The 12277-nt window shown below is 43.6% G+C and overlaps 1 pseudogene; it reads right to left on the bottom strand.

The window, feature by feature from the left end:
• Positions 1 to 308: 308 nt before the first annotated feature.
• On the bottom strand, positions 309 to 3498 carry LOC115209474 (annotated as a pseudogene).
• Positions 3499 to 12277: the final 8779 nt, after the last annotated feature.

The raw sequence follows: 12277 nt of genomic DNA, 5'->3' as shown, positions 1-12277 counted from the left end.
CGCTTGTGTTGTTAGCGGTTTATTTATTGCCTGTTTTAATTAGTACGCATTGCCTGTTTTATTTAGTAGTATCTGTTTTATGTTCATTAACTGTTTAATTCATATTATCTGCTTTATGCTGTATTACCTGTTCAGAGATATATTACTTGCTTTGTGTTACCTGTTTTAAATTGTCACCTGTTTTAAATCATATCACCTGCAGTTATAGTCTCAATACTATTCCGGATTGAAACCAATAAAAACATTATTTAGAAGTGGAGAATAAAGTAGATGGAATCAAGTGTAAAAATAGGAAGAATTGGACCTCATTACGGAATACTAGAAGTAGTTCCAAGATAAGAGTTCCTTAGAGGAAGTACAATAACCTATCCCAAATTTATGCGTCAGTATAAATATGCAAATGATATAACCTGTGCCACATTTTTACCTGATCTTCTCTTTATAGGATTGTAGGTTATTGTAGAGAGTATTAGAGATGATTATGAAGACGAGGGCGGCATCTATTATGCATCTGATATAATCAGCTTAAAGTTAAAAGAACGTTAAGAAACTCCCAATAGATATATTGATCGTACGAATCGCTACATTATCCCATATTGGGCCGCTTATTCGTCACGTGTACATAATGCTATTGTTAATACTTTTAACATTATAGAACAAAATAGAGCATTTTTCATAAAGAAAACAGAGGGAGATTAATATCATAAAAGTAACCAATATACGACGAAAAACAGTTTCGTAATAATAGAATCACCTTTAATATCCACACAGAAACCATTAATTGAAAATATCCTGGAAAGCAGTGAGAGCAACCGACTGAGCCTTTTCAAAGATTGCATGTCATTATTCATGTGAATATCGGAAATGTTACAATAGTATATTTGACACAATCAGTGTTAACATTTCAGCATTCGACGATGTAATTCATCCGTTTTGGTAGTTGCATGCTGTTATTAATGTTATGGTTGATGATGTTGTTGTTGTTGCTGTGGATATTGTTGTTGCTGTTTCATTTATGGCTATTGTTATTGCTGTTGTTGTTGTTGCTATTGTTGATATAATTCTTTGTAATTGTTGCGGTTATATTTTCTATTCTGGTGTTATTATTTGCATTGTTACTCTTCTTGTTACTTATGAGGGTGAGGATAGGGTGGAGGAGGAAGAGAAATTGGACGACGACAAAGACGACGATAACAATGATGATGATGATGATGATGATAATGATGTCGACGATGTGATGGTGATCAAGATGATGATGACTGTGTATGATAACGATGATGATGATGATGATGATGATGGTAGTGGTGGGGATGACGACGACGACAACGATGGCAACGACGACGGTGACAGCGACAACGATGACAGCAACGACAACAACGACAACAACGACGACAATAGTGATGGTAATGATGATGATGATGTGGTAGTTGCTAGTAGTGTCAAATCTACTGCTGCAATTACTGTTACTGACTCTGCTGTGGCACATATTGTTACAATATTGGTATTACATTTATTGTTCCTCTTTCTCATTCTTATTCTTGCTCTTGTCGTCATTACTGTACATATTATAATGTCACATTTTAGCCATGATCGAACCATTTCGGCCATACTGTATCTAGAACTTACATTATCCTATATTTTTCATAATTCTTCTTACAAGTTTCAATTATTGACTTATGACATACTGAGGATCCACCTGCAAGAGTTGTTTAGCTGATCATATGTGTTTGTTCCTTCTCGAAGGATGCCTGACTCATAAGGGCTGGTTTCATTGGCGTATAGGATCCCCACCTGGACGGGATGCCGGTCCGTCGCAGGTGAGATGCTAGATGCACGAGGAAAGAGTAAGAGACAGTTGTGGCAAAAGAGTCAGCAGAAGTTCGCCATTACCTCCTGCCGGAACCGCGTCGGGCTTAGGTGTTTCATTCATAAACACACACATCACCTGGTCTGAGATTCGAACTCGCGATCTCTCGACCGCGAGTCCGCTGCTCTAACCACTAGGCCATGTGCCTCCACTAGCTGATCATATAGATTACATTTTTTATTTCAGTGTGATATTTATTGTATCGGTAATCATTTGTCAAGTCACTACGTTACTGAACACAAAGGGAGATGCATACACAACACCAGTTCATAGAACGGTGTAAACATGAACATCGATATATCATTGTTGCCGCATTTATCATCATTCTTGCACAATATCATGGTACTACTAATAATGTCATTTTGTCACTATACGAGTAGTTGTAGTAGCAGCGGCGACAATAGTAGTAGTAGTAGTAGTAGTAGTAGTAGTAGTAGGAGTAGTAGTAGTAGTAGGAGTAGTAGTGGTGGTGTGGTGGTTGTGTGGTGGTGTGTATTGTGGCGCGGCGCGGCAGCGGAGAAGGCGGCGGAGGCGGAGCGGAGGAGGCGGCGGAGGCGGAGGAGGCGGCGGAGGCGGAGGCGGAGGCGGCGGAGGAGGCGGCGGAGACGGAGGCGGAGGAGGCGGAGGAGAGGGGGAGCGGCGGAGGCGGCGAGGCGGCGGAGGCGGCGGAGGCGGCGGCGGCGGAGGCGAGGTGCGGCGGCGGAGGCGGCGGCGGAGGCGGAGGCGGAGGCGGCGCGGCGGCGGCGGAGGCGGAGGCGGCGGCGCGGCGGCGGAGGCGGAGGCGGCGGCGGAGGCGGAGGCGGGCGGCGGCGGCGGAGGCGGCGCGGCGGAGGCGCGGAGGCGAGGCGCGGAGGCGCGGCGGAGGCGGCGGCGGCGAGGCGGCGGCGAGGCGGAGGCGAGGCGGAGGCGGAGGTGGAGGCGGAGGCGGGGCGGCGGAGGCGAGGCGCGGAGGCGGCGGAGGCGGCGGAGGCGGAGGCGGAGGCGCGGAGGCGGAGACGGAGGCGGCGGATGCGGCGGCGGCGTCGGAGGCGGCGGCGGAGGCGGAGGGGGCGGCGGGGCGGCGCGGAGGCGGCGGCGGAGGCGGCGGCGGCGAGGCGGCGGAGGCGGGTGAGGCGGCGGCGGCGGAGGCGGAGCGCGGCGGAGGCGGAGGCGGCGGCGGCGGCGGCGGCGGCGGCGGCGCGGCGGAGGCGGAGGCGGCGGCGGCGGAGGCGGCGCGCGGAGGCGGCGGAGCGGCGGAGGCGGCGGCGGCGGAGGCGGCGGCGGCGGCGGCGGCGGCGGAGGCGGCGGCGGCGGAGGCGGCGCGGAGGCGCGGAGGCGGCGGAGGCGGCGGCGGCGGAGGCGGCGGCGGCGGCGGCGGCGGCGGAGGCGGCGGAGGCGGCGGCGGCGGCGGCGGAGGCGGCGGCGGCGGCGGCGGCGGAGGCGGCGGCGGCGGCGGCGGCGGCGGCGGCGGAGGCGGCGGCGGCGGAGGCGGCGGGGCGGAGGCGGCGGAGGCGGAGGCGGCGGCCGGAGGCGGCGGCGGCGGAGGCGCGGAGCGGCGGCGGCGGCGGAGGCGGCGGCGGCGGAGGCGGAGGCGGCGGAGGCGGCGGCGGCGGAGGCGGCGGCGGCGGCGGAGGCGGCGGCGGCGGCGGAGGCGGCGGAGCGGCGGCGGCGGCGAGGCGCGGACGGCGGAGGCGGCGGCGGCGGGCGGCGGCGGCGGAGGCGGCGGCGGCGGAGGCGGCGGCGCGGCGGCGGAGGCGGCGGGCGGCTGGCGGAGGCGGCGGCGGCGGAGGCGCGGCGCGGAGCGGCGCGGCGGAGGCGGCGGCGGCACCAGCAGAAGCGGCAGCAGCAGCAGCAGCAGCAGCAGCAGTAGTAGTAGTAGTAGTAGTAGTAGTAGTAGTAGTAGTAGTAACAGTATTGCTGTTCTTGTATTTGTTTTTTTAACTCCCAGATCACACATATGATCAAAGGCATCACAGCCGTCACCATTCTCTTTCTTTCCCTATCTCTCTCCTCTCTCTCTCTCTATCTATCTATATAATTTGATAGACCTGCATTCTTCAGCAGGGTGAGGCTTCCGCCGTTCATTGTTGCTTACAAAATGATACCCCAGCATGGTCGCAGTCCAATGACTGAAACGAGGAAAAGATAAACGAAACCAATTGTTGGTGATATAGTAGGCGAGCTGGCAAGGCGGCGAGCTGGCAGAAACGTTAGCACGCCGGGTGAAATGCGTAGTCGTATTTCGTCTGCCGTTACGTTTTGAGTTCAAATTCCGCCGAGGTCGACTTTGCCTTTCATCCTTTCGCGGTCGATAAATTAAGTACCAGTTACGCACTGGGGTCGATGTAATCGACTTAACACGTTTGTCTTTCCTTGTTTGTCCCCTCTGTGTTTAGCCCCTTGTGGGTAGTAAAGAAATAGATATAGTAATTATAAAATTTGATAGTGGGTGCTACTATTGTTATTGTACTTTTTGTTGCAAGAATTGTTCTTGCTCCCTGCTAGAACAGTTGATGTTTTTCTGACTGTTAATACAACAATCATTACCACAACCACCAACACTACTACTTCTACTACTACTATTACTACTAGTAGTAGTGTTTCTATTTCATTATCTGCAAGGCTTAACGTTTCATTTTTCGATTAACTATGTTCTTAACATTTAAAAAGAAAAAAAAATGGGCTTAGAATCTTGGGAAACATTTTCCATTTATGTCTCTTGTAAAAATATTTATTAATGCATTTATTTATTTATTGTTATTTAGGAAAATATCAACAAAATGATTGTAGCTTAAAAAATGTTGAACTCCCAAAACGTTTGTTACTGATCAGACTTGATACCGCTATGCAACTAAGTACTACATAGCTTATACACACTTGGGAGACAAAAGACGAAATCAGATTCAAGGAAATCACAACACACAACGTAAATGGCCATAACCCCTTGCTACAAGACATTTAACCTAACATTATTTTATATTTGATTTAGTCGTTGAACTACGGTCACTCTAGGGCACTTCCATCAATGGTTTCAATTGGAAAAAGATCGATGTCAATTCTTAAGTTTACCTCTCTTATAAGGTCTGGTTCCTATTCTATTGCACTCTTTTACCGAACGGCTAGGTAACGAGACTTAAACCAACACCAGACGTCATGCAGTACGAAGATGACAGACACAAAGAGATACATCCATACATACATGCATACATAGGTGCAGCAGAGGCTGTGTGGTAAGAAGCTTGCTTCCCAACCACATGATAACGTGTTCAGTCCCACTGCGTAGCACCTTGGACAAGTGTCTTCTACTATAGCCTCGGGCCGACGAAAGCCTTGCGAGTGGATTAGGTAGACGGAAACTGAAAGAAGCCCGTCGTATATGTGTGTGTGTGTGTGTGTGTTTGTAAACCCCCACCACCACCACCATCGCTTGACACTTGATATTGGTGTGTTTAAGTCTCCGTTAGCGGTTCGGAAAAAGAGACCGATGGAATAAATACTAGGCTTACAAATGATGAGCCCTGGGGTCGATTTGTTCGATTAAAGGTGGTGCTCCAGCATGGCTACAGTCAAATGACTGAAACAAGTAAAAGAATAAAAGAATATTATATACAGGGTGGGGTTGAGAGGACGGACATTTTTGAAGTGGCTATTACTCATCCCCAGGGGGAGGGACATACGTCAGACTGGTACCACTAGGTCCGTAGCGTCTTAGCATTTTTTCTTTCCTTTCAGATGAAGCCATGGTACGTTGGACGACAGAGCATCACGTGTTTGCCTACGACAGTTACGTGAAGAATAACGAGTTTGTCACAGGAATTCAACGTGAGTTTTGGAATCACTTCAACATTCACTGAAATCAGGCTGTTCCCACCCGCAGCACAATCTTACGTTCACTTCGTACACTAGACATACTAAGGAATAGAAGACTGGTGGGGGAGCCACAAACTGTACGGACCACCGGAAAATGTGGAGTCTGAATCGCTCTGCTCGGAGGCATTCCACTGAACTTGGCAGTGGTAATCTATCGGTAAGGTGTATTTTGCATGAAGACTTTCCACCCGTGCATGAAACATTTCCACCCGTACAAATTGGTCATTGGGCAATAGTTGAAATCATGAGACTATGAACAGCGGCTTAACTTCGCACGTCAGATGGAAGCAATTTTTGAAGCAGTTGACGAACTTATTTTGTTAATGTGTGATGAAGCTCATTTTCATCTCAATAGCATGGTGAATCAGATATATATCTTATATAACCCCCATAATAACATTAAAAAACCAATAAAAGCAATATGGTCACCATCAACCATTATGCAAAACTAATATCTCCGTGGATCTCCGTTGATCGACGTCGATGATTCATTCGTACGATCAACTGTTTAATCTACTCCTGAATTAACGTGTGACTTAGCATTTCGCAGACACGGGTAGTCTTCATGTAACTGTCAGGTGGAACTGGCCTGACAGTTTGTAACAGGTCTCTATCTTATGAATTGCAAATACAATCCATCTGACGTGCTTCTAAGCATTCTCCTTCTGTCTGATTTCATTTACAAGGCATACATTCATCCTAGGCTATGGAAAATGACATTTTACTCTCAAGATGCCACGCAGTTGGGCCGAAACCGGAACGTCGTGGTTGCGAAACGGACTTCTTAACCATAAGGCCAAATGTGCAAGCAAATGTTCGTATTGGTCATGGAATATCAACATATAAAACAAAATTGAGGAGAAGAGTAACATATGAAATTAAAATTACGTTCTTTCTATTATTTCCGTATCTTTCTTTCTTTTTTTTTTATTCTGTAGCAGGAAAAATTAAGTATATATATGTTTATAATCTTTATAATTTCCATTTGACAAAATAAAACAAATTTACAGCGTTCTAAATTTTACACATTTGAAATTTCGTTTTCTAGATAGCAATATTTTTTTTATTGTAGAATCATAAATTATTATTTTATGAGAAGGTGAATAAGTTTCTTTATACTACGCAAATTTATTGTATATATTAGATAGAACAGCACCACTCATAAAATCTTGCTTTTCTCATCTCACTTCATCTCATCACCAACATTGTATCCATAACTGCCACCACTACCATCGAAGGGTTCCTATAACAACCACTATACACAGCTTTTCCTCCTCTCAATGTTATTGCTTTGGAATTCTCTTCCTGCACATGTTTCACTTGCGGTTGGTAACATATAAACTCCACGATATCAAGAGTCTCAGAGGGTCTGCAAAATCCCTTCTTCGAAACCATACCATTTAATAAATAAACAAATAAGAAGTTGTGATAATAATACTTTCTGTGAAGGAGGAAATTACAATCGTAATTGAAGGGAAATATAATTGGAATTGAAACCACCATGCTGAGTCAATTTCATTGAACCGATCGATTGAGTGTCTTTCTGAAGGTAGAAGGGCCAGTGTTTCGAATCTCAACACATGCTGGTGCTTTTTGTCGTTATTATTCTTTTCTACCCTAGGCACAAGGCCTGAAATTTTGGGGGAGGGGTCAGTCGATTAGATCGGCCCCTGTACGCAACTGGTACTTAATTTATCGACCCGAATGGATGAAGAGCAAAGTCGACCTCGGCGGAATTTGAACTCAGATCGTAAAGACAAATGAAATACCTATTTCTTTACTACCCACAAGGGGCTAAACACAGAGAGGACAAACAAGGACAGACAAACGGATTAAATCGATTATATCGACCCCAGTGCGTAACTGGTACTTAATTTATCGACCCCGAAAGGATGAAAGGCAAAGTCGACCTCGGCGGAATTTGAGCTCAGAACGTAATGGCAGACGAAATACGGCTACGCATTTCGCCCGGCGTGCTAACGTTTCTGCCAGCTCGCCGCCTTTTTTGTTATAATTATTACTGTTGGTGTGAAGGAGGCGAGCTGGCAGAATCGTTAGGAGGCCAGGCAAAATGCTTAAGCGGTATTTCGCCTGTCTTTACGTTCTGAGTTCCAATGCTGTCGGGGTCAACTTTGCCTTTCGCCTTTCGGGGTCGATAAATTAAGTACCAGCTGTGCACTGGGGTCGATGTAATCGATAGCCCATTCCCCTAAATTTCAGGCCTTGTGTCTATAGAAGAAAGGATTATTACAGTTGATGTTAAGACGGTGAGCTGGCAGAATCGCTAGCACGCTGAGTAAAATGCTTACCGACATTTCGTCTGTCATTACATTCTGAGTTCAAATTACACCGTGGTCGACTTTACTTTCATTCTTTAAATTAAGTACTGTCGATAAGAAAAAAGGACTAATTATGGACTGGGGTCGATATAACCGACTTATCCCCACCCCCTGAACTTGCTGACCTTGTGCCACACTTTAAAACCGGTATTTTTTCAGACTCATTACGTTCTAAATTCAAATTCAGCCAGGGTCGACTTTGCCTTTCATACTTTCGGGTTCGATAAAAGAAAGTACCAAGTGAGCAGTGGTCCTCCCACTAAAATTATTAGCCTTATACTAAAATTTCAAAGTTATTACTATTGGTGTTATTCCCCAAGCTGCTACGGCTTTTGTTTCTATCTGGCAGAAGTCGATGCTCAGTAAGTAGATCTATGATCAAATACGTCCCAGCCATGGCCATTCCAGCTCATTCCTCGATAGTGTAACAAGATCTATTTTTCAAATTACGTCCTTCCTTTTACCAAGATTCCAAAGTGTGTTTCGAAAGAAATTTGGTTGTTTGTTATCGAAAGTAGAACGAGAAATTTAAATAGTAACGTAAGTAGTTTATATGGTATCGAAGGACATTAGCTGGTTAAACATTGCAACATTAATCAGTAGCATAGAAAAGAAATAGTAGCTAAACCTCTCTCTCTCTCTCTCTCTCTCTCTCTTTCCCTCCCTCACAACTGCTCCCTACCCTCTTAGAATGGAAAAGAGACATTGAATAATGTGGTCTACATAAGTCAACAAGAGAGTCTCTATGCAGTAGTTCGATCATTTCGAAGTAAAGCAAAATGCCCCTCAAATCATACCCTACCATGACAAGAAAAGGAGTACCCTTTGGATAATGTACTCCTATACATAAAATCAGGCAGGATGGCCAGCGCTAGAATGCCTTTGGTTATAGGTTTGCTCTGTCAAGGCTCGCGTGCTGCTAGACTTACAACAAAGCAGCACGCGAGCCTTGACAGAGCAAACAATATAAGATAAGTTCGTCGAATCACCAAAAACAGCGTCTCTGTGGTCACTTGAACTGCCAAAAAATAAACCAAATATCTTACTGTCTCATTAAATAGAGACTGCATTATTTACAACCAGCTACTGGAAAATATGGATCAATTGGGAAATGTAGTCCCTAATATACATAAGGATGGCTATGGATGGAACGCCTTTTACCATAGATGCGCCCGATCGTGACTGATCTAGAATTAAAGAAAACCAACAAAATAATGGCATATAGTTATGAAATTCATTTCATAACTAAGTTGTTACAGGTTTGATTATTCTTCGATGCTTCCTGGGCAACTGCCTCTGTTAAAGCCTCGGGTCAATCAAAGCTTTGTGAATATAATTTAGGAAGAGAAAACTGTGTGAAGGCTCGTAGAAAAGACTGTTCTTCTTCTTGGGTGATATATTTAATGCGTTCATCTCTTGCCTTGGTTTCTTTACTGGTGCCCACGCTATTACAAACGTTCAGGTCAGGTCTCCGATTTAAGGATAACATCTTTCATTCTTCCACCAGTCACGGAACTTCTAAAGGACCCATAGAGGCTTCCCTTACTTTATCTGAGTAAGCCATTAAGGAAATTGAACAAACGTCGGTAACAAACAACAATCTTGCAAAAACTTGTTTCCATTTTTTTTTTTTGTAATAGATTAAATACAGTAGAGACAACCGTCATTCCTAAATTGCTTTAACTCGCCAATAGAATAATCTGCCTCTCAGCTTTTACCTATCTGGTCATCTAGGATATGGCAACTAGAGTGAGAGAGCTGCAGCACCTGGCTGGTACTCATGAGTAGACTTAACGTGATATGAACTATCTTTCTCAGGACAAATTATGGAGCATACGGTTAAGGAATCGAACCCTCAATCGTATAATAATCAGCCAAATATTCTAGCCATTAGACTACATGCTTTCGCTAATGTCGATTAAAAGACGGAAATTTATTCACCTCTGTGTGCTAGTACACTACACATTAAGTTTCTGGATTCAGTGGCAGGTAATCAACCGATTTGACTTAAATAGTATAGATTTTGTGATGAATATACATTCTTTAATTTGTAGAACATTAATAGAGAAAATTAATGGGCAATATAAAAGGGCAGTTGATGGAAATACCTTATATTAATCTTATACTCTCAGTCGAAAAAACACTCTTATTTTATTAGCCGAAGTTTTTCTTTTATATTTGCCTGTTCTCTATTACGTATGTGCTGTTATAGACGATATAGTCCTTACGTTTTAAGAGAGCAAGTTTTGATTTGAAAAGATATAGTTATCATTTCTACCAGAGTGACCGACCGGATTAAAGCTGCCTTGTTGGCTCGTATTGTTGATGTTGAGGATGCTGCTGTAGCTGCTGCTGCTGCTAATTTTGTTTCGCCACAACTCAGTCTTGATAGATGATAGCACATTATAGGAGACTAGGAATGTGTAATTAATGGTCATTAGGTAAATTAAATTACATTTAAAGAGCAATAAAGGTTAACTATTATCATTAAAAGGAAATCTAATCGAAGAGCAGTTAATTGGTAGATGGACTATTTAATTTCATTGTTTTACGATCGGTGATATACGAGAGTTTTCAACAGAGTTGGTTTAGATTTATCTCCCATCTATTTAGTGTTATTGATATCTAATCCAGCACTGTTGGGTCTTTTGGCATTTGCAAAGGGGACGTTCAAAGGCCAAATTGTCCACTCTGTTCTATTTTTAAGGCAATAAGATATTATATGAGGAAAATCAATCATTATTTATGGTAGACCATGTTAAAAATATTTTCAGTGACTCAAGTTGTTTTGTTCTTTTACTGAAGTTCATATTGGATCAAGTAAGCCTATGAAACAAGTCATTCTAGTTGTGACGTTTGTGTCTTTTGTGCCAAGCACAGTGTATCTACAGTTACATTATCCAAGTCACCTTTCTGTTCTTTTAAAGCTGTAACAGTCAAACTTACGGAAGGTTTGGTGGCTATTTTTGTTGTTCATATCTTTGGACGGTAGTGTTCCATAGGATGGAGATTTGGCTGCTATTACGTTGCATGTTGAACGATTGCATTGAGATTTTCTGGTGGATTCGATCAATAACGGTTGAAATGTTTAACTAAAATATCCATGTTGGACTACATTCATAAATATATTTATGAATGTAACAACACTCTGTAGCTAAATCCGAATTAAGCTAAGCAAAATTATAGATGAGAAGATCAAGAAATACGAAATATTAGTTTCTCACGACAATATGGAATACGTCCCTTTGATTACTTTTCTTCTAATTATTTCGGAGTTAGATTTACAGATTTAATAAAAGAGATGTTTACCTGTGAAAAGCTATCCTCATAGTTTCTACTGTCACTTTGTGCGCATATATGATCCATTTGTTCAAAAAGATGCTATAAAATTGGCTCCTGGCAACAATAGCAACATTACATCATACTATATGCATGGTGGAAGAAAGGGAAGAGCGCCTGACAAACTATAATTATATATAATTTTTTTTTAGGTTCGCCTCTCTGCATTTCATGTTCAAGTTCCTCTATTGTCAATTTTTTCATTCGTCGCTGAGAATTGATAAAATAAGTACTGGGTATGTTCTGACGTCAATCAAAACGATTATATCCTCCCTCCCTTCTTTATAATTATGTGGCGTCAACCAACTATCTTCCCTCTCTTATCAATATGTGGCTTCGTGCCAATGTAAAAATATATCTCAGGACCGATTGCCTTAATATGTCATTTCTCTTTATAAACTTGTTTACAGCAACAGCAGCAGTAATAACAACAGCAGAAAAATTCAACATCAAGAATAACTTATCGATAACAATAGCTTAAACTACATTAGTACAGCAGCTGCTGTCATTACTTGGGCGGAAATTATATAAGTTTGATGATGATAGGCTGTTTCGCGAATCATCAATTCGCTTATATCAACTAATTACTGGATGTTCAGGAAACATAATATTTGGAATATATTCTCCTCCAATATTTCTCATTTGGACGTACAACAGTCATTTACATCAATTGATTAATCTTCGTATGGCATTTAATTAGTTTCTAGAAAAAAGTTTTTATGGAAATTCTGCCGATATCTGCTATTTTAATGCGCTTACAGATAGAGATTACGGAAGCAGCACGTCTGAAGACATCACAGTAATAATCATCATAGGCAGTGATTTAGCATCACAGTTTTTACAGAATCAGATAGAATATCTTTTGGCATGAATTCCGGTTAAC

The sequence above is a fragment of the Octopus sinensis genome, linkage group LG3 (assembly GCF_006345805.1).
Source record: "Octopus sinensis linkage group LG3, ASM634580v1, whole genome shotgun sequence".
NCBI classification, from domain to species: domain Eukaryota; kingdom Metazoa; phylum Mollusca; class Cephalopoda; order Octopoda; family Octopodidae; genus Octopus; species Octopus sinensis.
The sequence above is the reverse complement of the archived record's forward strand: the minus strand, read 5'-3'. Positions and strand labels throughout refer to the sequence as shown.